The sequence below is a fragment of the Ictidomys tridecemlineatus genome, chromosome 12 (genome assembly GCF_052094955.1).
Source record: "Ictidomys tridecemlineatus isolate mIctTri1 chromosome 12, mIctTri1.hap1, whole genome shotgun sequence".
Taxonomy (NCBI): domain Eukaryota; kingdom Metazoa; phylum Chordata; class Mammalia; order Rodentia; family Sciuridae; genus Ictidomys; species Ictidomys tridecemlineatus.
In genome coordinates, this window is record NC_135488.1 from 77,441,937 (window position 1) to 77,468,052 (window position 26,116).

The following is a 26,116-nucleotide window of genomic DNA, read 5'->3' on the forward strand; positions in this document are numbered from 1 at the left end:
ATACTAGCAAAACAATTAGGAAATGAAAAGCAAAACTATGCCATTTACAATAACATCAAAACCCATCAAATACCTAAGAGTGACATCAAAAGATAAGACCTTCCCACAAAATAATCCGCCATTACTGAAAGAACTAGATATATAAAAGGATATGTTGCTTTCATGGTTTATAAGACTCAATAAGAAGGGGAGGGGGGATAGTAGGGGATAGGAAAGGTAGCAGAATACAACAATTACTAATTGGGCATTATGTAAAAATGTGGATGTATAACCGACGTGATTCTGCAATCTGCATTTGGGGTAAAATTGGGAGTTCATAACCCACTTCAATCTAATGTATGAAATGTGATATGTCAAGAGCTTTGTAATGTTGTGAACAACCAATAAAAAAAATTAAAAAAAATAAAATAAAATAAAATAAATAAATAAAATATCTTTGTGTAAAAAAAAAAAATAAGACTCAATAAGATATCAAGTCTCTCCAAACTGATCCATATAATCAATGTAATCTCAATAAAATCTCAGCAAATTTTTAATGGAAATTGACAAGTCAGTCCTAAAATCAATACAAAAATGCAAAAGACCAAGAATGCCCAAGAAAATTCTGAAAAAGTACAACAAAATTGGAGAAGTTATGCTATCAGATTACAAGTTACAGTAATTAAAATAGTACAGTATCAGCACAAAGATAAATACCAATGGACCAGAATAGAGTCCAGAAACAGACTTATAAAGGTCATCTGATTTATGACAATGGGGCCAATCATTATTGGGTTTAAAAATGGTCTTTTCGGTAATTAACCTGGACTAACTGCAAAAAAAAGAATTGGTCAATCTGACCATGACCTCAATGGTAATTCCATTGGATTACAGACCTAAATTTGAAAGGTAAAATGATAGTTTCTAAAAGTACATCATCCTTTACCACTAGCCAAGTGTGACTATTTATATTTAATTTTAAATTAATTAAAATTCAAAATTTAGTTTTCACTAACCACATTTCAAGTGACCAACAGCCAAATATGGAGAGTGGGTTATCATATTGGACAGTTCAGAAACAGAAAATTTCCACACTGTAGAAAATTCTATTGAACAGTGGTCCTCTACAGGATAATACCTTCTTAACCCTGAAGTAGGAAAATATTTCAACAAGACACAGAAGCACCTTTAAAAGTACAGGTGCTTTATAAGATGAGAACTTTACAAGATGAGAGAGAATATTTGGAATATAGGTGTTACAAAGGACTCATATCCCATATACGTTGTATAACAATGTTTGAAGCAAAGATAGAAAACATATATGATGGTATATAACAGTATATAACACATAGCTTATGTGTATAGTATGCAATGCCATCTAGGTTTGGGTAAGTATACTCTATAATGTTTGCACAAAGATGAAATCACAAAAAAAAATGCATTTTTCAGAATGTATCCCCCCCATCATTAAGGAATATATGACTATATAAATAACTCCTATATATTGACAAGAAAAAAACAGACAACCTAGTTATTTTAAATGATAAAAAAAAAAAAAAACAACCTGAAAAGGCACTTAACAAAAAGGAGGGTATCCAGATGACCAAAGAAGAGGATGAAAAGGTGCTTGCATTAGTTTCCTATTGCAGCTGTAATGGGAAATAACCACAAACTTAGTAGCTTAAAATAATGCAAATTTATTATCTTACAGTTCTGAAAATTACGAATTCAATATGGGTCTCAGGAAGCAAAACCAAAGATGTCCTCAGAGCTGTGTTACTTCTAGGGACCTTAGGGGAAATATGTTCTTTCTTTTTTCACCTGCCCGAGGCTACCCACATTCATTGGCTAGTGGGCCCCTTTCCTCTCCAAAGTCAGCAACAGCCAGCTGAGTCTTCCTCAGGCTGCATCACTGCTTCCACTATGCCACCTCCTTCTCTCCTGCCACCCTCTTTCATTTATAAGGACCTTCATGATTCTACTAGGCGCACTGGGATAATCAAGGATAATCTCTGCTTTGTAAGATCCTTAATTTAATCACATCTTTAAAGCCCCTTTTGCCAACTAAGGTCACATATTCACATATATTCAATATGTTTTTGTTTTATACTTTTGCCAAGTAAGGTCACATATTCTGAGGATTAGGGCATGGAAATCTTTGGATGAAAATTATTCTTTCTACAGTTTTATTGATCACTGGAGAAAATGAAATTAAAACACCATGTACTACTTACTCCCCACCACGATGATTAAAACTGAAAAAAAAAACTGTAGCAAAATTATAACTCTCACATCTTGCTGGTACATAAAATGGTACAATCGTCTGGGGAAAGTGACTGGTAGGATATCTATTAAAGCTAAACATGTGCACTCTCTGTGATCTAGATACAAACCAACAGAAAAGCACCAATCCATGTATCAAAATACATGGATAAGAATGTTCCGAGAAGCATTATTTGAAGTAACCCCAAACTAGAAACAATTTAAAGGCCCAATAATAAACACAATAAATTATATTCATATAACAGAATAGTATAGAGCAATAAAAAAGAATGAACTACTGCTATATGCAACAGTATGCCTGAATCTCATGGACAAAATGTTGATCCATTTAAGCACCACATGAAAGAGCATATATTATATGATTCAATTTACATAAAGTTCAATAGCAGGCAAAACTCACCTATCTAAGAGGAATCAGCATATAGTTATTGTCAAGAGGGGGAAACAACTGGTAGGTGGTAGGTAAGAGATTCTGGGTCAGAGTAGTGTTCTATTTCTTGGTCCAACTGGTGACTATATGGGTATATTGGCTTTGTTAAATTTCATCAATTTGTGCAAACATTTGACAATTCATGTGCTTTTATACATATATGTCATTCTTCAATTTAAGCTTATAAAAATATAAACAGATAATTGGTGTCCAAGTGTGGATTTTTAAATTTATTTATTTTTATTGGTTATTTTATATATATGACAGTAGAATCCATTTTGACATAGTTATAAAAGCATGGACTATATCTTGTTCTAACTGAGTCAGTCCCCAGGTCCTCTCCTACCCCAGGTTCCTTCCCTCTACTCTACTGATCTTTCTGCCATTTACCATAGTTTTTTTTTTAATTAATTTCTTGTGGATGTACTCATTTTTTTTTCCTTTCAGGTCTTGTTTTCAAAATTTTGCTTCATGAGAAAAAAATACATATTATGAGAAAATATAGTATTTTAGTAGGAACAAAAAAGCAACTTTTGTAAAAATGCAGAACTGAGATTGGGTGAGGTTCCCAACAAATCTAATAGAGTGTGTAATTTAAACACAGTGTAATGAAAAACACTGGGTTGCTAGACACGCTGAAAATGATGCCCTAGAGTGAACGCATTCTTAAGGTGGGGAAGAAGAAAGACTATTTTGGAAGTCCAGGTTACAAACAGAGGATGTTCAAGTTTATCTTCAAAATCACTAAACATTTAAAATACAGGCCTTGAAAGCATTCCAGGTATCATTATGAAACCCAGAAGTCCATTGCCCTTATTTTTTGCAAATGGATTGCAAAAATCTTATCCGGTTTTTAATGTTTTCTTATTGTCTGTGTTTTCAGAAAGCAAACTGAAGACATTTATTAGTCAGAAAGTAACAATAAAGGGCACTGATATTTTGCATAATAAACTATGTACAATCAATCAAGAAAAGTTTTACCTTGCTGTGTGCCAACATGGAAAAACATGTTCTGTCTGAATTGCAAATTCATTTTACACATAAATCCACAAAATAACCCATGATTTAGAACAGATAAAGTTTAATAAAGATATGGGGTCAGAAGGGAGGGACATGTCACTCTGTGATGCACATAGCATTTGTCCTTCTTTCTGTGAGTTTCTCTTTCTTTAAACATAATCATTCTTTTCCTTTTTCTGCAAGCGGAAGCTCTAACTTAATTGCCTGTTCCCTTGTGTTATACGTCAAATAACTGAAGTTCATTGGGAATCTTCTTCTCAGAAGCTTCCACTTTCTCTATACTCTTGTTAGAGTCCCCCAAGGTAAGAACAAGCTTCTGCTTAAACTCCCTTATATAGTCATGTTTCTAGAAATCAAACCAAGGAAGTGATCTCTGTCCTCCACATTGGTAATCCCACAGGAAGTTTCATATTTGCCAAAGGAATAGGAAATAGGAATCTACTCTTCCTTGACTCATCTGTTCTCTAAATGATACTTCAAGCTCCTTGCCCTATCACTTTCCAGACTTTCTTGTGACTACAACTTTGAACTTTGAAATGCATGTTATTTTAGTAAACCCAACATTTCTTTCTCCTTTTAGTAATAACTCTTCTCCCTTTTCATAGGAATTAACCTTTCCCAATCCCATGGGAACTGGGAGGTCTTTGGTTGCAATTCCTTGCACGTGGCAAGACATCTGTGATACTCATTCTTACTGTCATATGGCCAAACGATGGTCAAATGCCCCATGCAGGGCCAATCAGAGTGTCTATCCCTGAATTTAAGAGCTGGTGTTGGAAAAGCTCCCAGGTTCCTCTAAGGTATCCAGCAGGGAAGCTGGAAACCAGAAAATATCCATGACATGTTACCCCCATCCTGCCTACCCCCAGAGCTTCAAAAAAATCTGCCAGCAGAAGAAAAGAATAAGGCCTTTGTTTTTTGTTTAAGACTGGCTTATTTCACTTAGTATGATATTCTCCAGTTACCCTAATTGGAACAAATTATATTTATTCTATGTATGTGTAATATGTCAAGATATACTCAAAATATACTGTCATTAGAAAGAACAAATAAATAAAAATATAAGGTCATAGAGGAACAAACACAGCCATGATAGGAGAGTTTAGTCCCTCTAAGCTCTGTAGATTTTACAAATCTAGAACTTTCCAGTGACATAAACCAAATTCCCTTGTTTCCTTGAGGTCCTGTTAATCTGAACCCAAAATATTAAGTCACCAAAAAAAAAAACTGAACTAATGGTAATGCCAACAGCTAACTGCTCTCACCAACTCCTTGTAGCTTCTCAGAGGAGGTGTACCCTACAGTGGGACAGGCTGGTAAGTGGCCTTCTTAATAGCAGACTTCCAGGTCAGCCATTCCAGTCTCAAAGTTCAATTGAGTTCTAGGAGTTGAAGATTGCCAGTCTGCAAGGTAACCTGTATTCTTCCAAGCCACATCCAAGAGCCACACTCGAGGATCTGGACAGCCAGGGTAAGGGAACATGTTAAGCAGTGAACCATGAGCAGTCTGGAGCTCGCCCAGCAGGACCTGGCTCAGTGCTGAAGCACACAATGTTTCTGTCATAACTTATGTCTTTTCCATGAGAAGGAACTGATCTCCCTTTGTTCAAGGAATAGGTGATGGGGACTGTTACCTCTGCTTTCAGCTCAACCACAAAGAAAAAAAATGTTGATCTAGTCCCAACACCAAGCAGAAATTCTTAGAAGAGGCTTAGAGTTTTCAATAGGAAGAGAAATGAATGGATAAGCTTTAATGGGTATTCATATTAGATTATCATTATTTTTCTTTGGAAAATATCCTTGATTCTCATCATCAGATATCAGTAACTGAGTGACAACAATAGGCCAGGCAATTAGGCAAGTTAGGAACTGGGGTCTGGGGTAAAAGAGGACTGGTTTCATTTATTATTATTATCATTATTAGCATATTTAATTGTACAAATTAATGAGTTTCATTGTAACATTCCCAAACATGCATATATGGTTCGAATGTATCCACTTTCCCTACTTTTTTTGTTATTGTCCTCCTCAGCCTTCCCCTTGATTTACTACTCCCAATAGATCCTCTTCTACTTTCAGGTGTCTTTTTATTTTCTAGATTACACTATAAGGGAAAACAAGCACTATTTGTGTTTTTGAGGCTTACTTTGCTTAACATGATGATCTCTAGTTCCATCCATTTTCCTGCAAACAACAGGATTTCATCCTTCTTTATGGTTGAACAGTACTCTGTTGTGTATGTATGTCACATTTTCTTTTTCCATTCATCCACTGATGACTATCTAGGCTGATCCTATAACTTGGCCATCGTGAATAGTGCCGCAATAAACATGGCTATGCAGGTACTCTATAGTATGCTAACTTTGATTCCTTCAGGTGGTACAGTAGGATCACAGTTTTAGCTTTTTGAGGAACCATCTTACTGTTTTCCATGATGGCTGTACTAATTTATATTTTCCACCAACAGTGTATAAAGGTTCCTTTTTCCCCAGATCCTCACCAGTATTTCTGTTTGTTTGTTTGTTTGTTTTGATGATAGCCATTCTGACTGGGGTGAGATGAAATCACAATGTAATTTTACTTGTGTTTCTCTGATAGGCAGTGATGCTGAACATTTTTTTTTTCAAATATTCATTGGTCATTTGTACTTCTTATTTTGAGAAATGTCTATTCATCTCATTTGAGGTCTGAGTTTAAATCCCAGCTTGACAGTTATTAGCTGGTTTTCTTTGGGCAAATTACTTTTCTGGGCCTCAATTTCTTCTTTAGTAAAAGGAGAATAATAGCATCTACCTCAAGGACATTTTGTGAGGATTAAAGAAGATAATAATCAAATTGCTCAGCAAAGCGCTTAGCATATGATAATATATTATTAATCAGTAAAGCACACATCCAAAATGTTGATTTTATCTTCTGTCTGCATCAACAATACATATTAACAGAACCATTGCACAGAAAATGTCACAAAATAAGTCCTGTTTATATTATGATAGCCATTAAATCATCACATGTGAAATCATCAAAGATATTTGTATTTAATATTTTAATAGGATCTATTTCTGTGAGTCTTCACATAGATAAATGTAGACATCCCCATTAAAGGAACCAAAGAAAGAAGAATCTTTATGTTTACTTTTGCCAATAAATGCTTTGCTTTCTTAAATTCTAAAATGTCTATACTCCTTCTGACACCAGGGGAGTTAAAATTAATCTGATACAAGGTGCAGAAGCTGTGGAGGAACATCCCTCTCCTACATGTACACTGTACATCTCTTTTGGAAGGCAATCTGTTGGTACCTATCCCAACATAAAACATCCACATTCTTTGGACATTCTACTTCTAGAAATATCTGCTATAGAAACATGCGTATACTCTAAAAAGCATATATAATAAGGATGTTCAATACAGTATCTGTAATGGTCAACAATCCAAATGTCCATCAATAGGAATGCTTAGACATAAAACAAAGACTGAGCTGACAAATTAGAAGTCCAGGAGTCCTTCCAATAGCCAAAGTACAGATAAACACTGGCCTCTGAGTCGATTCAGGCTGAGTATCTTCCCTACACCAGGCCCTCAGTGATGATAACACTGAACAGACTGATTCTGGCTTTTAGCCAGAAGAAGAAAAAACCGAAGCCAGTTTCCTTATTCTCCTAATCCAGGTTGATTCTTAAAATATTCTTTTTAATAATGTCTGTGATCTGTAGCTTATAACTTCAACTAAAAAGCATAAAAATTATGCCCACCAAAAGGACCAGGCAAATATGAGTGAAAAGGAAATGAAGTGCAATGAATTTTTCTTTGACACCATATAATCATAGTTTTGATAATTTCCTCTGTTATCTTACTGTTTATTTCTCCTGGGTTTTCTGTCAGATTGCTATAATTTCTTTTTGGTGGCTTGCCAAAAGTCAATAAACAACTTTACCCTTTATAATTTTTGCAATAAACTGCACTGAAAGAAACACATTTTCTTCAAAATGACTGGAGAACCAAGTATGTATTAAAGTGAAATTTTATAAACCTATAAATTATTATAAATTTAACCAAAATTAGAATGAGTAATAGTGATTCAATTTTGTGGTCTAAATGTTAATGTGAAGTAATAAATTAGATAAATTTCTTAGATAAATTTCTACAACACATTTAAAATAAAGATTAAGATGAGTACATTCATAGAAACAAAAGCTGTTTAACATGTTTTCATATACATCCCAAGGGGTTTTTCTTCTTAATTTCATATATCTTAAAGGAAAAAGAACATACCATAAATCAGTCATTCTAATTAGTATAGTTATTTTTTCTTAAGACTTAAGTTAGACAAAAAGCCCAAAATAAATTTACTTAAGGTTCTAATTCCCCCTATAATGGCCACTTTACATTGCCATTTGAGCCTAAAGTGAGAATTAAGTTCACTCTTTACGTAGTCTTTTTTTTCCCCCAATTGAACCCAAGATGTCACACATGCCATACAAGTACTCTACCATGGAGCTACATTCTGGCTTAAGTTCATGCTTTATGTGACTTCAGACACACACACTATTTTCTTCTGGTCTAGTGACAAGTAAGAATATAGCAGAATGAGTAGTTAATGATTTTGTTTTCAGTAATTTCACAACGATTTATTGAGTTTCTGTAGAAGGTTTCTGAATCCACTGAATAAGGCTAATCTAAATAAAAGAAATAACAATAATAAAGTTTAAAGATCTCATAAGTAATAACCACTATTCTGAGATCTTGTCCTATTATAGTATATTTTCTCGTTTCCCCATTATCATTTGCCAAAACATCAGTGCAGCAGACCTTTTACCTTATTATCCAGAAAGCATAGCTGGCATGAAAAGAAGGGGAGCTTTTGATAGATTTGCTTTCCTTGAGGTTGAAAAGGTAACATGGTCTGTCACCAAACAGTGTGGTCTAAATATGAAAATAAATAAAATATTTTACCCACCAGCATAATGATAACATTTGGTGATTTGGAAAATCACTGAACTGGATACTGTGCAGATCTAATTCACAATAAGGGGGTGCAGACTAGGGAAGAACAGAAGTACTTTGGATTAGACAGAGGGGAGTGAAAGGAGCGGGGGGAGCAAGGATAGTAGAGTAACTCGGACATTATTACCTATGTGCATATATGATTACACGACCAGTATGATTCTACAACATGCATAACCAGAAGAATGAGAAGTTATAATCCATTTATATGATGTGTCAAATGCATTCTACTGTCATGTATAACCAATTAGAACACATTTTAAAAACAGAATAAAAGGACTACATCACCAAAAATAAATAAATAAAATAAAATCCTTTAATTGATTATTTTTATACTCTAGACATATTGGTCAAAATGTTACATATCTCCTCAACATTTAATGAAATCTTTTTTGAAGCCCTATAGTTAAGATTCCTGTGAACACTTAAGGGAAAAGGTCAAGTGAGGATTTGTGTTCACTTCAAATGAGTCAAGGCTGAAGGAAATCGCAGTGCTCACTCTGCAGTCTCTGAAGGGATGCATCAGGGCATGGGGAGGGCGACTCAGACATCCCATAACACATCTAGTACATCCAGAGCCACTTCTGGGATGTCTCTGGAGTGGCTGCCTGATTTGCCCCCTCTGATGATCACTCCTGGCATGAGACTGCTCAGTATTTTCATTGATTTATTGCTGGAAATTTGATTTCTTTCTTTCTTTTTCTTTTTCTTGGTAGCACCCAGAAGGAGAATGCTGCTAAATTCGCTTCTGAGATTTGAGCGACATTCAGATGAAACTAGGACACACATGGAATTAGATATTCTTCTAAACAGATCAATCATTTTCCATCTATATCACAACAACAACAAAAAAATTATCACTTGAAGGAAAAAGCTGCCCTAGTGCAGAAAATTAAGCTCTGAATTATGTAAAATTCAAACTGATAATTCACTCTTTAGGTAGTTTGGTATACTCCAAGAATGAATAAAAACAAACTTGTTTTCCCCCTTCTTTATTTAGTTTGTTAAAACACTTAAATAGAATGTGGTGTTAAGTCTCAAAAAGAAATAATAAATCAGTATAAAACCACAACCCGGTGTTCCAGGGAAACAAGAGATTTTCAAATCTCTGATTTGTTGCTCCATTAAAGCAGATTTGCCCTCTTGGCAAAAAAAGAGATCGCTTTGGGAAGAAGAGAGAGAGTTGATGGTCAACTTGCTCCTTCATTCAAGTACTCCCTACTGAAACAGATGGCATCTTGGGGGTGCTCGATATCCCAGAATAGGTACTTATGAGCAAGACGATTCAGATCTACCAGATACCAGGAAGTGCCTTGCCCCCATATGTGGGAACGCAGTCTTAATTAGGCTACACATGCCTGTTTCCTCCACATTTTCATTCTTACTCATTGTTCTAGCAATCTAGATTCTGCCCCACAGCACGTAAATGAAATCACTTGAAAACACTCTTTGCTTAACTTCTTATGAGTCCCACTCCTGCTCCATCTTTCAAAGCTCAACTGTTAACCTCTCCATCACCAGCCCACTGATGTGCAGAGATGTTTGTTCTCTCCTTGGCTTCTAAGACCCTGAACTTGTCCAGCTGTTTCTGTCTTTCTGCTCCTTCTCAGGTCCTTGGTGTCCCCTTTCATCTCACCACTTAAAGGTCAGAGTTACCCCAGGGTTCTAGCCTAAGCCCTCATCCCTTTTGACTTCATGTGCTTTCCTTTGACCTCACACATGTGGCAACTGGCAGGAGGGTCCCCTGGATGGCACTCAACAATGACTGCAAGATGCAGCTCACCTTCATTCCTCTGATCACCCTTCATACAAAGACCATCTCATCTGGATCTTCATCCAACCACTCTTCCCTGAAGGTCAAATCTGTAGTGAAGACTATTGGTCTCTCTCTTCTTGGCAAATTGCCCATAACAGATTGGCTTGCCTCAAGACCAATTGACTTCAAAACTGAATTCATTGTTCCTATAACCCTCTTTGCCTCACCAAAACCAGCACCACTAACCCACACTAGAGTCAGAAATGGGAACCATCCTAACTCATTTACCTGGAGGATCCCTCTTCCCTTACCTTGAGAGTCTCCTCTGGCATTTCCCTTCTCATGAGGTCCTCCCAGACCCCCTGTGCAGGCAGGCACCCCTCCTCCCCGTCCTCACATGGCCTTGTTCCCCTCATTCCTTCACTGGGACTGCCTCCAGGGAAGGCTGTGTGTGTGTGTGTGTGTGTGTGTGCGTGTGTGTGTGGTGTCATACACATGCAACCCCATCCTTCTACTAGTACACAGTGACTGGCATCTGGAAAAGCACTCAGAAAATATTTTTTGACTAAAGGAACGGGCAGAGTTTCTACTGGGCACTTCCCATTTCCAAAGTCAAATTTTCAACAGGCATCTCATGCTCACATAGGCCACCATCTTCCTACGCCAGAACCGACTTCTCTCCCTGCTCCCTCTCCCCTGAGGACCACTGTCTTCATAGCCCTGACACATTTGCCTCCTCCCTTGCTCTCCCTTCTCCATACCATCAAGGCTTCCTTTGCCTCTGTCCACTGTGTCTGATCCTGATGACCACCTCATTCCCACATTCATGCAACTTTTTTTTATATACTTCTACATTCCCCAAAACAGATCAATCATAGTCACTGGCTTTTTAATGGCTCCCCTCTGCAACTAGATTTTTATTCTATCCAGATATTAGAAAATTACGTACACATTTCCCAAAATTTATCCCTCGGTGTCACTTTATCACCAAAGGATATTATCATGGGTTTATTTCCCTTTCTCCCTAGTCTTGAGTACTCAGCTGGTTCTTGTTTTCTTCTGAGCTATCTTCAGCAATCATGCGTCCCTCGCCATAGACTGATAATATAAATGCACGCCCTCTAGCACAGAAGGCCGCCAGCTCAGTGTGGCATTCTTAGAATTACTACCATTACTACCCAGATTTACCCGCAGTATTCGCCTCTGGCCCAATTATTCATTGTTCAGCGCACAAACCCCAAGCAATGAAAAGTCTTCAATCAAAGCATGACCTCTACCTATAATGCTTTCCCCTACCTGTCTACCAGCTCAATTCCCAGACCTTCCTAGATATACACCCCCACGCCAGAACAGGTTCCAGAATGGGCTTCCAAAACCCCTCTAGTCAAACTTACATTTTTTTCTCCAGTACAGTGGTTTTTTTTAATACGATGTACAAAATAACTGAGGGGGGAGGTCGTAAGAAGAATGTCATTTGTATGTAAATTGCTGTTTTACACATTCTAAACATGTTAGTGCAGTAGTACAAGTATATATTTTATAAGCAATTTATATATTGGGAGATTCTCAAAATTATTTTACTGAGAAAGGTAAAATCAAAAACATCTGGAAAATACGTCTCCAGCCTAACTCTTTTCTCAAAGGGCTCCTGATTTAAGGTAATTGTGGCTCTCTCTGTTCTGCCCTCCTGGCTTACGTATCTCCACATAATAAAATGAACATGGCTTTGGAGTCAGACAGAAGTGGGTTAAAGTTGGGCCTGTCAGTTACTAGCTAAATGACTGTATCTCTGAATTTTTGCAGGATTACAGGGGAAAATGTATATGTATAAAATATATGCATGCATATGTATGTACATGCATAAAAAGCCTTACTCAGGGCCTAGAGGGGTTTATTCCTCTTTCATGTCATTCTCTGACTCGCCTCACAAAGCTCCTTACATGCTTTATTTAGTTGCATTTCATAATAACCAACCAGGAGGTCTAGAGGGAAAACCTGAGGCTGTGTAGGGAACAACTCCTAAGTGGTAGCATCAGACTCCAGCCTAGCTCCGACAGGCTCTGAAGCCCCAGCTTTTCTCACCATCTGAAGCATCTGCAGTCACAGAGGGGCCAGTGGCCCGATGCTGGAGTGGGGAGGCACACAAGTGGAAAGCTACAGCATAATGTGAAAAGTGCTCTAAGAGGTATATGGAAAATGCTGTGGCGATAGAGAGGACAGAGACGTTGATTCTGCCTCAAGAAGTCTAGGAGGGTTTCACAGAGATGGTGGCACTGGCAATGTCTCTTGGAGTCCATGAATCTGCCTCACAAAGCGACCTGGGAAGGCATTGTAAGCAGCAGGGCCATATGCAGCGACATGGGGAGAGGGAGCTCATTTGAGTCACTGCAAGGAATAGAGCGTGACAGGAGCAAAAGTGGGGAAGGACAGGAGAAGGAACTGTGCTAAGAGATGATAACAAAAAGGCAGGTGGGACTGATTCCATAAGCACTAGAGCCAGCAGGAGTCTAAACAAGACAGGGACAGATTAGACCTGTGCTGTAGAGGGCTGACCCTAGGGCTAGCACGCTGCAGCGGTTTTGAACCTAAGATCATCTAGAGATATTTTTTTTTTAATGAATTTGTTTGTCCCGTTATTGTGAATGTTAATATAGAATTTGATTAAGCTGTACAGGTTTCCCCACGGTGGTTATGGTTTGTCCTTTGGAATCAATAAGCATCTTGTGGTGAAGTACAATGTAAATAACATGGTCCTCAACAACTCTCACCACCAGTTACAGCATCTGCTGATTTTCTACCTCCGTCTTTCCATCCATACTTAATAACTAACTTTTGGCTCTAGGAAGAGCTTCCCCTTCTCCCCACTGAGTTATTTATATCACTGTGGGTGCATGGATTTTTATTTTATTCAGTGAATTATATTTCATGCCTAAATAATCCCAGATGTGGCCAGTGGAAATTCCTACAAGCTGACTCTTATATCATTTTAATGTCTCCCTTTATTCTTTGAGTTATTCTTACACTTTCTAACATAAGACAATATTCCAAATATAACTTGTGCTTTCCCTGCCCCAGCTCTAGAGGCAGGTTTTCTCCAAGGAGTTCTGGTCTTTTTGTGGGGAATAGTACTTAGAAACAGTGTTAGGTGTATTCCTGCTACTGATGTGTCACTGCCTTATGATCAACAAATTGACAATGAAATACATGTGTGGATCTTTGTGTGTGTGTGTGTATGTGTGGGCACATGTATATATTCATTTATATACTCTTTATCTATATTTCTATTGGGAGATTTTTTTTTAAATACAGATTTGGGGGGTTCACCTTCAGATCTACTGAATCAGAATCTTTAGGAGTGGGCTCATAAATCTGTAATTTTTTAAAGTTTAGCCAGGCAAAGGATGGACTAGAAGAGTGATAATGGAGGCAAGAAAACCAGTTAGGAGGCTCCTGTAACAGTTCAGACAAAAGCTGAGGGGCCGTGAACTAGACAGAAGCAGTAAGATGGAGACAAGATCAACGGACTGGGAGCTGACTGGACAAGAGAGGTGAGAGTGGGAGGGAGGACTCAGGCATCCTGTTTGGACAGCAATCACTGGGGCATGCACACTGTCACTGACACAATGAACACTAAACACATGTTTATTTAATCATCTTTTCACTTCTATAGATTACATAAAAATTCAAGTGACATATAGGAAGAAAATAATTATAAAACATTCTAGAATCTATCCCTCTTCCATGATATTTTTTATCATATAAACTAGAAACTGAGTTTTACTCAAGGCAAGAAGGATGACTTAGGAATTCATTGTCAGTAAGTCAGGCTCTCACACAGATAGACATGGTCTGGCCAAAGTGATTGTGTTCATGTCCACTATGCAGAGAAATAGACCTGCAAGGCAAGAAGCAATGTCTATAACAATATCTCTTATTGTCAGAAAAGAAGAAGAGGGAAAAATAAAAGAAGAAGAGGAGCAATTCTGCTAGCAATAGAAGTCATTAAGCTGTGATGCTGCTTGCTACCACTACAGCATAAAAATCACTGGAGCATGAGCAAAATATATAAAGAAGATGTAACAAGAAAACTAAAAGGAAATGACCCTGCTATAACAGAAAGTTTAAAACCCAGATAAAAGTACAATCCACAGAAGAATAATATTTCCAGTGTTTAGTAGTAAAAGCAATTTATCAATAACCTCCTCAATGCAAAATCCACTGGGCCCTTTTCCGGAGACACCTGATTCTATTCTATTGATCCAGTCGAGTCTCCTCCTTGACATTCTCCCTGATATCCTCCCTGATCTTGGTTTCCAGAGCTCTCCATTTTCTTGGTTTATTTTCATTACCATCTTTCACAGGTACCCCTTTCTCTTCCAGTCTATAAAATCTATCTTCCTGGAAGTCCTGACCCTGACCTCATCTCTTTCCTCCCTGCACTCCCTGGGACATCTTATCCACTCCTATAAGCATACTACAACTCCTGTGGCTCTCTCCTGACCCGCCTAGTCATCTCTAGCATATATATCACAGACTCAAATGTAAATACAGTCTTGTATCCCTTTAACAACATGGATACATTCTGAGAGCTGCACTGTTATAAACAGTTGTGTCACTGTGCCACCATCATTTACAAGACATAGATGACACAGGGGTGCACCACATTATGACCGCTGTGATATCACTGGGCAATAGGAGTTCTTCAGCTCCATTATGAATCTGATGAGATCACTGTGATTTATTTGGTCTCTCCTTGACCACAATGTCACTATACAGCGCATGATTATATGTTCAAAGCAGAACTCAGTTTCCCCTGGCCTTGCACCTACTCCTCATTCTATTTTAGTGAATGAGAACCATCATCCCTCCAGCTGCTCATGTTAGGACCTTGCCGATTACCTTCTACCTCTCTTCTTTCTGCCCTCCCACTCTCTCTGGTTGTATCTAATCAGTCATCAGGAATCTAGAAGCTTCATAATACATTAGTTATTTTGCCTTGAATACTGTAAAAATTATCTTACACCTGTGCTACTTCAAGTGCCCCTAGACCTTCTCTCCTCTAACCTATTGTCTACACTGCAGCCAGAGTGGCCAGTCCACAACCTAACCCTAATGATACTCCTTCTTCTAGAAAGCCCTCTCTGACTTCCACCCTTCCCAAGAATGGAAATTAGGCCTATGTCCTAAGGCTCTCACATACCTGGGCCAACTAACTTCCATACAGTCAATATCCAGCTGCACAGTTATGTTGAGTATTGTCCTTGTGATTATATGTTTCTTCAGGTAATATTGCTCACTTTTGGATTCCTCAGTACCTCACACAGTTTTGGGAATATATGCACTCAAAAGGCTTTGTTGTAAAGCATTTTTGTTCCTCTAAGCCAAGGTTTCTTAATATATGGTCCCACATTCACCTTCACCTGGTATCCCAATACTGTCCTTTATAAACTCCTTTCCACCCCAATACAAAGCACATGGGACATTTGTAGTATCTTTTTTGACTTTTTTGAACTTGGACACTCATTCTGCTTTTGTCTTTTTTTTTAATGAGGATGAAATTATTTTTGCAAAGGATAAAGGATAGGCCAGATATGTTGTAAAATGTCCCTCAATTTGCTTCAGCCTATTTCTCATGATTAATTTAAAGTCATAAATTTTTTGGTAGAAAAATCTGATAAGTGATATTGGGGAGTCTCTGTATATAAGAGGTAGACTTGGGGAGAAGAGACAGACAAAGACAGTCAGGCAGTAAGAGAAAACATCAGGGCCACAACAACAGGGCAAAAAACAGAAGGGTACTGATTAGAAGGTGGTCAACTGTAGAAGAGGTTAAGTGGGATGCCCACGTAGCACTCAAGGTCACTTGGGAAACTCCAAAGAATGATTCCAGTGGCTGGCAGAAGTAAAAACCAGTTCATCATGTTGAAGAATAAATGAGAAATGAGAAAATGAAGGGATAAATGGAAACAGAGTCTCAGAATCAGAGACTCAGTCTCTTCATTTTTAGATGAGGAAAACAAAGCCCAGGAAATTACATGTCTGGTTTTAGAAACAGAGCCAGAACAGAGTTTGGTCCCACGGAACCCAATCCCCATGCACAATACCATGCTCCCTCCTCAGAGAAGTTAGTATTGAAGGAAGAAAGAATTGGAAAGAATAATAAAAGAAAAGAAAAAATCCTAAAAGACTTTTAATAAAGTAAAAGTCTCTCACATTTTATGATCTTCCTAAAATGTTAACTGGCCTTGTCTTGCCCTTTTAAGTCCCTTCACTGGTCCCTACAACTTGTGGAATGAACTGTAAATAAATACCTTAGTGATCTAGTCTATATCCCCTAATGCAGTTCATCTCCCAACCTTCACTCTAGCAGTGCTGAGCTAGAGTACTCTCTCTTCCCTTGGGGTACCCTGCTCCTATAAGTTCCGGGACCTCTGTACAAGACATTGCCTCCTGATGTTACCTTCTTCCTCCTCTATTCCCTTTCTGCTCATTTGTCAAACTGTTCTTTATCTTGCAAAAGTGATGTTCTGCAATCCCCTAAATTTCTGCCCTAGAACTCCTTCTATATCTTTAGGGGAAACTCTTCTGGGCTAGGAAAGACTTAAAACTTATTTAGAGCTGGCAGGTGCTATATTACAATCTCTGTACACACCTAGATTTCATTACCCTCTTATAAATCATATTTTCAAGTTACTTCAAAAGAGCATATGTTTGCTAAATCAGAAGGGATGCAAATCAATATTGTCCTTATAATACAGTTAAAAAATCAAGTAATTTAAAAGGAATGTTTCATTCCTTGTAAAGTCCGTGACCACATTTCAAGAGAAAACAATGTCTCCTCCATAGCTACATTTTCCATTCAGACCAGTAGATCAGTAGAAGGAAGTCAGGTGGAATTTGCTATCAAATTTAAAAACACCAGAGGAATTGGTCATTACTGCCATCCAAATATTTCTTTAAAAAAAAAAAAAAATCTGAAGCCTGCTTCTCAGTGCCAGCTCAGAATATTTTCAGGATTTTCTTCTTACAAAGTATATGTAAAATCTCACCCCTATTTCACACCTTGATCCTTTGAGCCAATATGAAGGACAAAGAACAAATAAAAATATATTATGTACTGAGTATGCCCATGAACAAGGTTCTAGGTATAGGGATTCCAACACGGAATTCAAGCAGGTGGAGAGGCAGTAAGTCAACAAATGCAGCAGGATGGAATGAGTCTTTAAGGGAGGCTTCTGAATAGTGGTCTAGACACACAAAGGAAAAATGGCCTAAAATAGTCTGGAGCTGTCAGATAAAACCTCAGGGAGAGACGACACTGACTTTGAGGTTGAAGAAAGGAAAAGACTCTGCAAGCAGAGAAATGAGAGGTCATTTCAGGCAGCCCAAATGTCATGTGCAGGGATGAGCCAGCACTCCCCAGAGATACCTGGTGTGGCCTCTTTTGAGAAATGAAAATTCCATTACACAGCAGATCACCCATATTGTAAATTTAAAGCCTGTTGATATCCCTTTCCTTGCCCTCAATTCAGTACTTCTCATCTCCAGCCTTGTTTCTAATGAATCAAAACTGATTTGCTTCTACTTCTAGGCCAGCTTCTACAGTACAGATGCCATTCACTTCTCCTCAGTCCATAGCCCTTATTAGATGATTTTCCTTGAAGGGAAACCCTCTGTAACACGGTCTCACCCTTCAGGCAACAAGTGATGTCACTGGGTATATGCGATGACCAATCCTAGGTCAATTAGATTGTCCTTCCTGAGAATTTGGACTCAGGACTCATAAGACTGATTCAGTTGGTTTTGTAGGACCAAGCTGGACAGACATAGGGACTGACACAGATTGGGTGGGTGGGGAGCAAGGGTGGTAAGTCATGTGCAAAATGAATTGTTGAGTTAAGCAGCTAGTATAAAGCCAGAAAAAAAGCAAATATTTTATTCAGAGAGAAGCAGGTATGTGAATCTCTGTGACACATGGGGACACTAGGAAGAGAAAGAAATAGAAACAGACTAGCTGCAGTGCATGAGTGGCAGCCATACTCCCTATAATTGAGGTTCAAAATTTTCTTGCACCTTGTAATCCCTTCCCTAATTGTGCTTCTTTGAAAAAGTTTTAATTTCTTGCAACTGATAATCCCTTACTTAGAAGACAATCCATTATTCATAGGTCTTATTTCATACATTCAGTTTTTTAGGTGGACACAATATCTTTATTTTATTTTTATGTGGTGCTAAGGATCTAACCCAGTGTCTCATGCATGCTAGGTGAGCACTCTACAACTGAGCCACAACCTCAGCCCCATCATAGGTCTTATTTTCTTCTTATCTATAAAATCAACTCACAGTGAACATAGAAGAATGTTTTAATGACATTATTAAACAGGAATTAAACTTAAATTTAAAAAGAAGGCTCAAACCTTAAAATAATCCTGAATAGTCTTTTTTTATATATTTATCATTATTATTATTATTATTATTTTAGTTTTTTAGGTGGATACAATATCTTCATTATATTTTTATGTGGTGCTGAGGATCGAACCCAGTGCCTCACACATGCCAGGCGAGCGCACTACCACTTGAGCCACATCCCCAGCCCTCTGAATAGTCTTATAATAATACTCAGACCAGCCTGTTTATGTACAGAGATGTTCTTCTATCTCCAGTGGGTAGAGTTGGCTTGTTGCTCTCTTGTCTATGCTGATGGGAAAGGAGTGGCAGAGAACTAGTGAGAAATTCCAAAATCCTTCAGCTTCATGGTAGAAGCCATTCAGATACCTACTTCCCCTTGAAGAAAGAAAGAAACAAACTAATAAAGAAGTAGAGATGGGCTGGGGATGTGGCTCAAGCGGTAGCGCGCTCGCCTGGCATGTGTGCGGCCCGGGTTCGATCCCCAGCACCACATACCAACAAAGATGTTGTGTCCGCCGAGAACTAGAAAATAAATATTAAAAATTCTCTCTCTCTCTCTCCTCTCTCACTCTCTCCTTAAAAAAAAAAAAAAAAAGTAGAGATAAAAGCCCAACATCTCTCACAAATCTATCTGTTTTCTAACTACCACTACCGGTGGCCGGCTCAACAGACCTGTCTTCCAACAGCAAGGTTGAAATCTGAAAATCTATTTTTGTTTTTCTTTTATTTGTGCATTGCAAATTCATTTTTAAAAATGAATTGAGAGTAGGGTGGGGGTGGTAGCTCAGTGGTAGAGCACTTACCTAGTATGTGTGAGGCACTGGGTTCGTTTCTCAGCACCATATATACATAAATAAAAATAAAGTTCTATCAATAACTAAAAAAAAACAAAATTAAAAAATGAATTGAGAATACATGAATTAAATGTGTACACAATTTCTGGCCCCTAAGTCACAGTTACTAAATATTACACTGGTTCCGAAAGGCTTAAATGGTTCTGTTTTATAATATATAAAATTTATATGTCCTTTATAAGGTCTACAGCATCTTTACAAATACAGGGCAGCAACCAAAGCCTCTGACTTCTAATACTTTTAGATGAATCTTTTTAATGGTTATTTCCACTTCTGGGTCCCTCAACATTCAGCATCTTCTGTGTAGAGAAATGGGTACCCTGCTAGCAGAATTGAAAGACTGTGGGCATCCAAATCTATCTCATGGGGAAAAATAAACTTTTAAACAAATGATGTTAGCACAATTAACCTTGTGCAAAAGTCTGAAATCAGAGTACTACCTCATATCATATAAAACATTTTAACTCAAAACAGATCATCAAACTAAATGTAAAAGCTAAAACCATAAAGCTCTTAGAAGAAAATGCAGGAGTAATTCTTTTTGATCTTGGATTAGGTGCTGGTTTCCTAGTTATGACACTAAAAATACAAGGAAAAAATACACAAATTGGACATCATCAAAATTAAAAACTCTTACAACTCAACAACAAAAAGACAAGTCTACTTCATCAGCTTGCAACCTTTTGGGTTGAAAAGCACTGGTCTGTTGAGCTTTGCAACATACCAAAGAAGTCCTTGGAATCTTGCTGCTGAAAATGTGCTCTGTGGATTAGCCACATCAGCAGGACCTGGGAGCAGGTTAGAACTGCAGTATGTCAGACCTCACTCCAGACCTACTGACATACATCTGATTTTTAGCAAGGGCCCAGATGCGCCTGACACAAGTGATATTTGAGAACTGTTTGCAGTTAGAAATTGACCAATCCACACCTGAAAAACTCAAAGTTAATCAACAAAAGGATGGATATCTGAATGGTTTTCTGGAGGAAAAGTCAACCCTCCTAGAGCTTCCTTCTCCTTTCTTGGCAGCAAAATGTCACCTCCATTACAAAGGTGTTCTGATCCACATCCCTGGGGACTGAAGGCGAGTAGGATGGCCTCTTGGAGATGCTCCCATAGAACAGTTTCACCACAGTGAAATCGACTTCTCTGAGTAACCACTGGGCTGATATCATCCCTTATCATGTAGTACAGTTCAGGGCAATGTTTTCAACCAGTGACCCATTATATGCTAACTATATTTTTCAAGTAAAAATGTGTTTGTATTTCTGAATTAAAAATTGAAATCCATGGTGTGGCAAGGAAAACTATACCCTTGACAATAACTGAATGGAGTATTTGTGACTGTCCTGGGAAATCTAGGACATATGGTACCAAAACCCATGAGGCTTTAATAACCTGAATGAGAATTATGGTGACCTTGGTCTTTCTTTGGGTGTCTATACCAGAATTCGGGGCACAGCAAGCTCCTTCCCACCTTAACACCTTTGCAATACTCTCTCCTCTGCCAGCATACCTACACCTGTCTGCCCCTTCCCACCAGTTGAGATGCCACCTCCCTAAAGAGATGCTCTGCAAACCTTATCTAATGTCACTTCCATACCCCTACCCAACCCAACCCTGTTGTATGATTATTCCGTCTTAGCACTCATCACCATTCAGTCAAGCTGTTTTCCTCTGAAGGCACTCCTGGCCTCCCTCACCAGAACGTAAACTTCAAGGAGCAGGAACTTCATCATATTCCCTGCCACACCCCCTGCACCTGGCATATTTTAGATGTAATAAACCAATGAGAAAGACCCACCCAACTTAGAGAATAAGTAAGTCTTAACAGAAATAACCAAATAGACTATAACTTAATAACCCTAATGAGATCATTGATGAGCAAACCATAGCTTTCATCAAAAGTGTTTGCTTTATGCTCTTGCCAACGCACAGAAAAAGGGAGATCCAATGAATACTAGGATGATCCCACTGAGTGACTCTGCTTAAATCTACTTCCCTCTCAGAGGCATACCTGTAAAAATGAGGCTATATCCCAGAGTGGTGGAGCTCAATGAGATGACATAAAGTGTGTGGTAGAAAGCAGGCACTCAACCCAATATAAATTTAATTCTTTGTAGGTACCTCCACACTTCCCCTATTAAAACTGATCAAAAAACTAAAAAATAAGAATGAAATCATATCTCCAGGACTTCATGTGAACCTACTTTCCCTATACTCCAGGCCCAATCTTGGCTGTTAGATCGCTCTCTTGAAACCCAACAAGTGCAAGTGTATTTACCACACTAGTCTATTTTATCCATGTCACAATTTTTAATTAAATGTCTCCCACAGATCACTATTTCAAATCATTGTTTCAAAAGTGGGGATGTTCTAAAGTGAACTTGAACATGATTCCATTTCTAGACTGAGCTCTAGCAATCTGTTTCAAGTACTCTTAAATAAAGCCCAGGAATTATATACAAACAGATGATAAATGGTTTTAAGTACACGCTTACTGGGTTGGGGTTGTAGCTCAGTGGTAGAGTGCTTGCAAGCATGTGTGAGGCACTGGGTTCAGTTCTCAGTACTACACATAAACAAATAAAATAAATGTCCATTGACTTTTTTTTTTAGTTTAAAAAAATGTTTAAAAAAAGAAAAAGGGACTGGGGCTGGGGCTCAGTGGTAGAGCACTTGCCTGGAATGTGTGAGACACTGGGTTGGATCACCAGCACCACATTAAAAATAAATAAATAAATAAAAACAAGATAAAGCTATTGTGTCCATATAAAACTAAAAAAAAATTAAAAAAAGAGCCTACTGAGTTCTGGTTAGGACCATGTACAGTGATAGGAACCACGGTGACTAAGAAAAATAAGCAGCTGTATACCAGTGAAGCAATAGCACTGGGCTTTGGAAATCAGACTGATCTGAGTTCTCCAGTCTGCCAGAGGGTGACACTTCAACTCTGTGCCTCTGCTGACCCACCAGTGGGCTGGTGTTAGCAACTCTGCCTCCCTCGAAGGGTTACCGAGAGGATGCATGAGACACATCTGTATGCACATTTAGCTCTGAGTCTGGTGCTCAGGAAATGTTAGCCCTGCTTATGTTAAGATCCATTCTTAACATCAAGGACCCCAAATATATTTACAAATGAAAATACTCAGAATGAAAGAATGGCACTAGATACACAGCAGCACTGGTCACAAAAGATACAAAACTTCAGGAGTACTTGCATCCCTTCATCTGAGGATGGTAAAGTCTCCTGGCAAAGGCGAGAGGGAAACAGATGGTGCCTTGCAGGATATGGATAACAACAGGACCCCTGTAGTGGGCACCTTGTATGTAATATTCAAAAAAACTCAAGTGAATACCTGTAAGCCCTATTTTACAGAGTAGCTGTTTTCCTGATGATATAGTCACCCAACTGGTAGCAGACCTAGGCTGCACAGAGAGAGGCTGAGGGAGGAGGAAGATAAATTATTCCTGTATGAGGTAGGAAACAACAGAGTAATTATATTATTGCCAAGTGAAAAGCAAAGAACTTGAGGTTTTTTAAATGGAAAATAAAGATATAATAGCAAATTAGGGTCCAAGAGAATGGAAAACAAAGGAGTCTGGAATTCTGCCTGAGTGCAATGAAGAATCCCTGCTTTGCTTTTGATGTGTACATGTTCAATTAATTTAATTAAATACTACCACTATTACTAAGAACATTTATTGAGCACCAACTAAGGGCCAGACCCCACACTAAACCCTTCCTATATGTTGTTTCTAATAATTCCAACGACTCTGCAATTTAGCTATTGTCACCCTCATTTTGCAAATAAAGAAGGTCCTGAGAGGCTGCACCACTTATTCAATGCCTGCAGTAAATGGCAGAGTGGGTTCTGTGTGTGATGTCAAAAATCAGTGTCTTTTCCCCTAAGACAGCACTGCAGATAGACCTCCCTTGCAACAGAGAACCATAAAATAAGGGAGAAGAAAATGGAGACAGGGAACTCCCCAGAAACAATATAAGGATCCAGAGTCAGGACATTAATGTCTCAACCGGAATCACTGTGAAAATGGAAAACAGGTGACAGGAACCAATGTGTTCATGACCTTTTCTTTCATTTACTCCCATTCTATGTCATGTTCTGCTACCTGAAGTCGAAATCAAGTTAGTAATTATTCCAGCCCCTATTACTGTCCTTGCCTTCAAGCCTGATTTGAATCCTGTTGCTAGCCCAACAGTAAATGCTGTTTTCGGCATTTCCTTGTCCCATCACAATCTTATCAGAGCTAAAATACAGCATCATTCTCTAATCTGTTATCTGCATTGAAAGAATACGACAAGCCTCCACATCCAATAAATCATATCATGTCTCACAATACCAACATTTTTAAAAACCTGAGTCAAATATATAACCTGTCAAAGCAAGAAAACACATATGCTGAGCTCTAATGAGCTCTGCCAAATCCTACATCATTATTAAGGTTCATCATGATCTCAGAGAGCACATTGTTTTACAAAAATGGAGTGTGTTGTTACCAATATTTGTTTGGCTGCCTTCTAGTTAATATTTTAGGCAACAATGCACAACAAGTAAAGCAGTAGGAAATGTATGCACAGGAATATATCTTTCAAACTAATGTAAAAGCTAAGTACCAACTGCACAATTACTTGCACTATCTCATTTGACTATATCAAGAGTCAGAAGTTTAATGTTCATGCAATGATTCCAAAAAGCCAAAATATTTTTGCATTAAAACCTTAGCAGTAGTTCTCTCCATTCAATGATAAACTCAGTATTTCAAGTAGAAAAACAGTAGTATGCTGAGATATACAAAAATGCATAAAGATAAAAGACTGTTTGTTGTGGTTTATGTACTACCTTCACCAGAAAAAGATACTTAAATATATAAAACAAAATAGCAGCTCTCAATTATATAATGATCTATGGTTTATGTTTTTGAACCAACTGGACTTAATCTTATTCCAACATGCAAAGACATACATGGATATTCAGGAACTCTTCTCAACTATATATACTCAGACCCAATCAAATAACCTGGAGAATGTAGCAATAAAGTCCTTTCTCTGTAGTCAGGCTTACTACTGTGTCAATATCAGCATAAAGAGACAACCATTACCTTAGTAAATAGAAGATAAATTATCTTTTTTTCCATCAAGTAAGCCTCCCTACAAACCCAGTTATACAAATAACTCATGCACCTTTCCTCAATTCTGTGTTTCTGTAATCATCCAAGCCTGATAGCCTTGAAGCCCCACTGCTGCTCATCATAACAACAGTCTACTGCAACTCCACCCTTTTCCCACCTTTAGTTTCAATGGTGCCTTTAATTTTTCCCCTATTAGAGAAAGAATGAGGATTAAGAGTTCAAATTCTCCAAGTAGTTCATTGAACTGTCACATTAATACTATTTAACCCCAGGGAATTTTCTGTTTGCCACTCTCTCCCTTCCCCCAAAGGACTACATCTTATTTTTGATGTAGTAATGGAAAGCACTGCATTAAGACAGAGCAAAAACATAATGGGTTTAAATTTTTAAACATTTAACCTTTTCATGAGTCACTGTTAATCATTTGCACCTGTGACTTTAATAATCAGCCTGGCATTTAGAGAGGCAAAATCTGCAGGACAGAACTAAGTAAGGATGCCTCAGTCACAGCCATTACCATATCAGGGAGGAAAAAAGAAAGCTATTTTGTCTTATGTGACATGAAGAAAGTTTTACTAAGTTCCACCAAATCTCAAGAACATTAGAGCTCTAAGTACTTGAAATCTTCAAAAAAGACATGTATATACATACACAGACAGACAGAAAGACACACACACACACACACCTGTAGTTTCAAACACTAAGATTTTACCTTCTGTAACAAGTTTTCTACTTTAAGTCTCAGGAGGGGAAAAAAAAGCTTAGGAATATAAGCACAATATTAGGAGGGGGAAGTTAATATTTTAAGTCATTTACCCCAATGAAAAATTAGGACTATTGGTGTTACAATATTTAATTGTTTATGTCATTGTGAAAGGCAGAGTAAAAGTGGCAATATTCTGATGGAAGTTGTTCTGCATCAGTGAAACACACAAGTTTGGAAGGTAAAAATATGATCTCTGTCAGTTGTAGTCTATCCTCAGCAAGTCATTTTCCTTGTGAGCAGAGGTTCCCATATCACGGAAATCTTCCTTAACTGCCAAAGGTGGAAAGGGATTCCCTATGAACAGCATCTGGACCACACCTTGTTTGGCCACACAAGAAGCTGACAAGGGCAGGAGGGAAATGTGTCTGGTCCATAGAGAGGATAGGGCCAAGAATCAAAATATGTCCCCTTCAATTTAACAGGAAAGGCCCTTACAATGGTTATTCAACCAATGGAGTTCTAGCGGT

The 26,116-nt window shown here is 38.1% G+C and overlaps 1 protein-coding gene across 10 annotated transcripts in view; it reads right to left on the minus strand.

The window, feature by feature from the left end:
* Positions 1-26,116, minus strand: part of Eml6 (EMAP like 6) — a 255,296-nt gene that overhangs the window by 226,676 nt on the left and 2,504 nt on the right. The gene's annotated exons all lie outside the window — the stretch shown is intronic.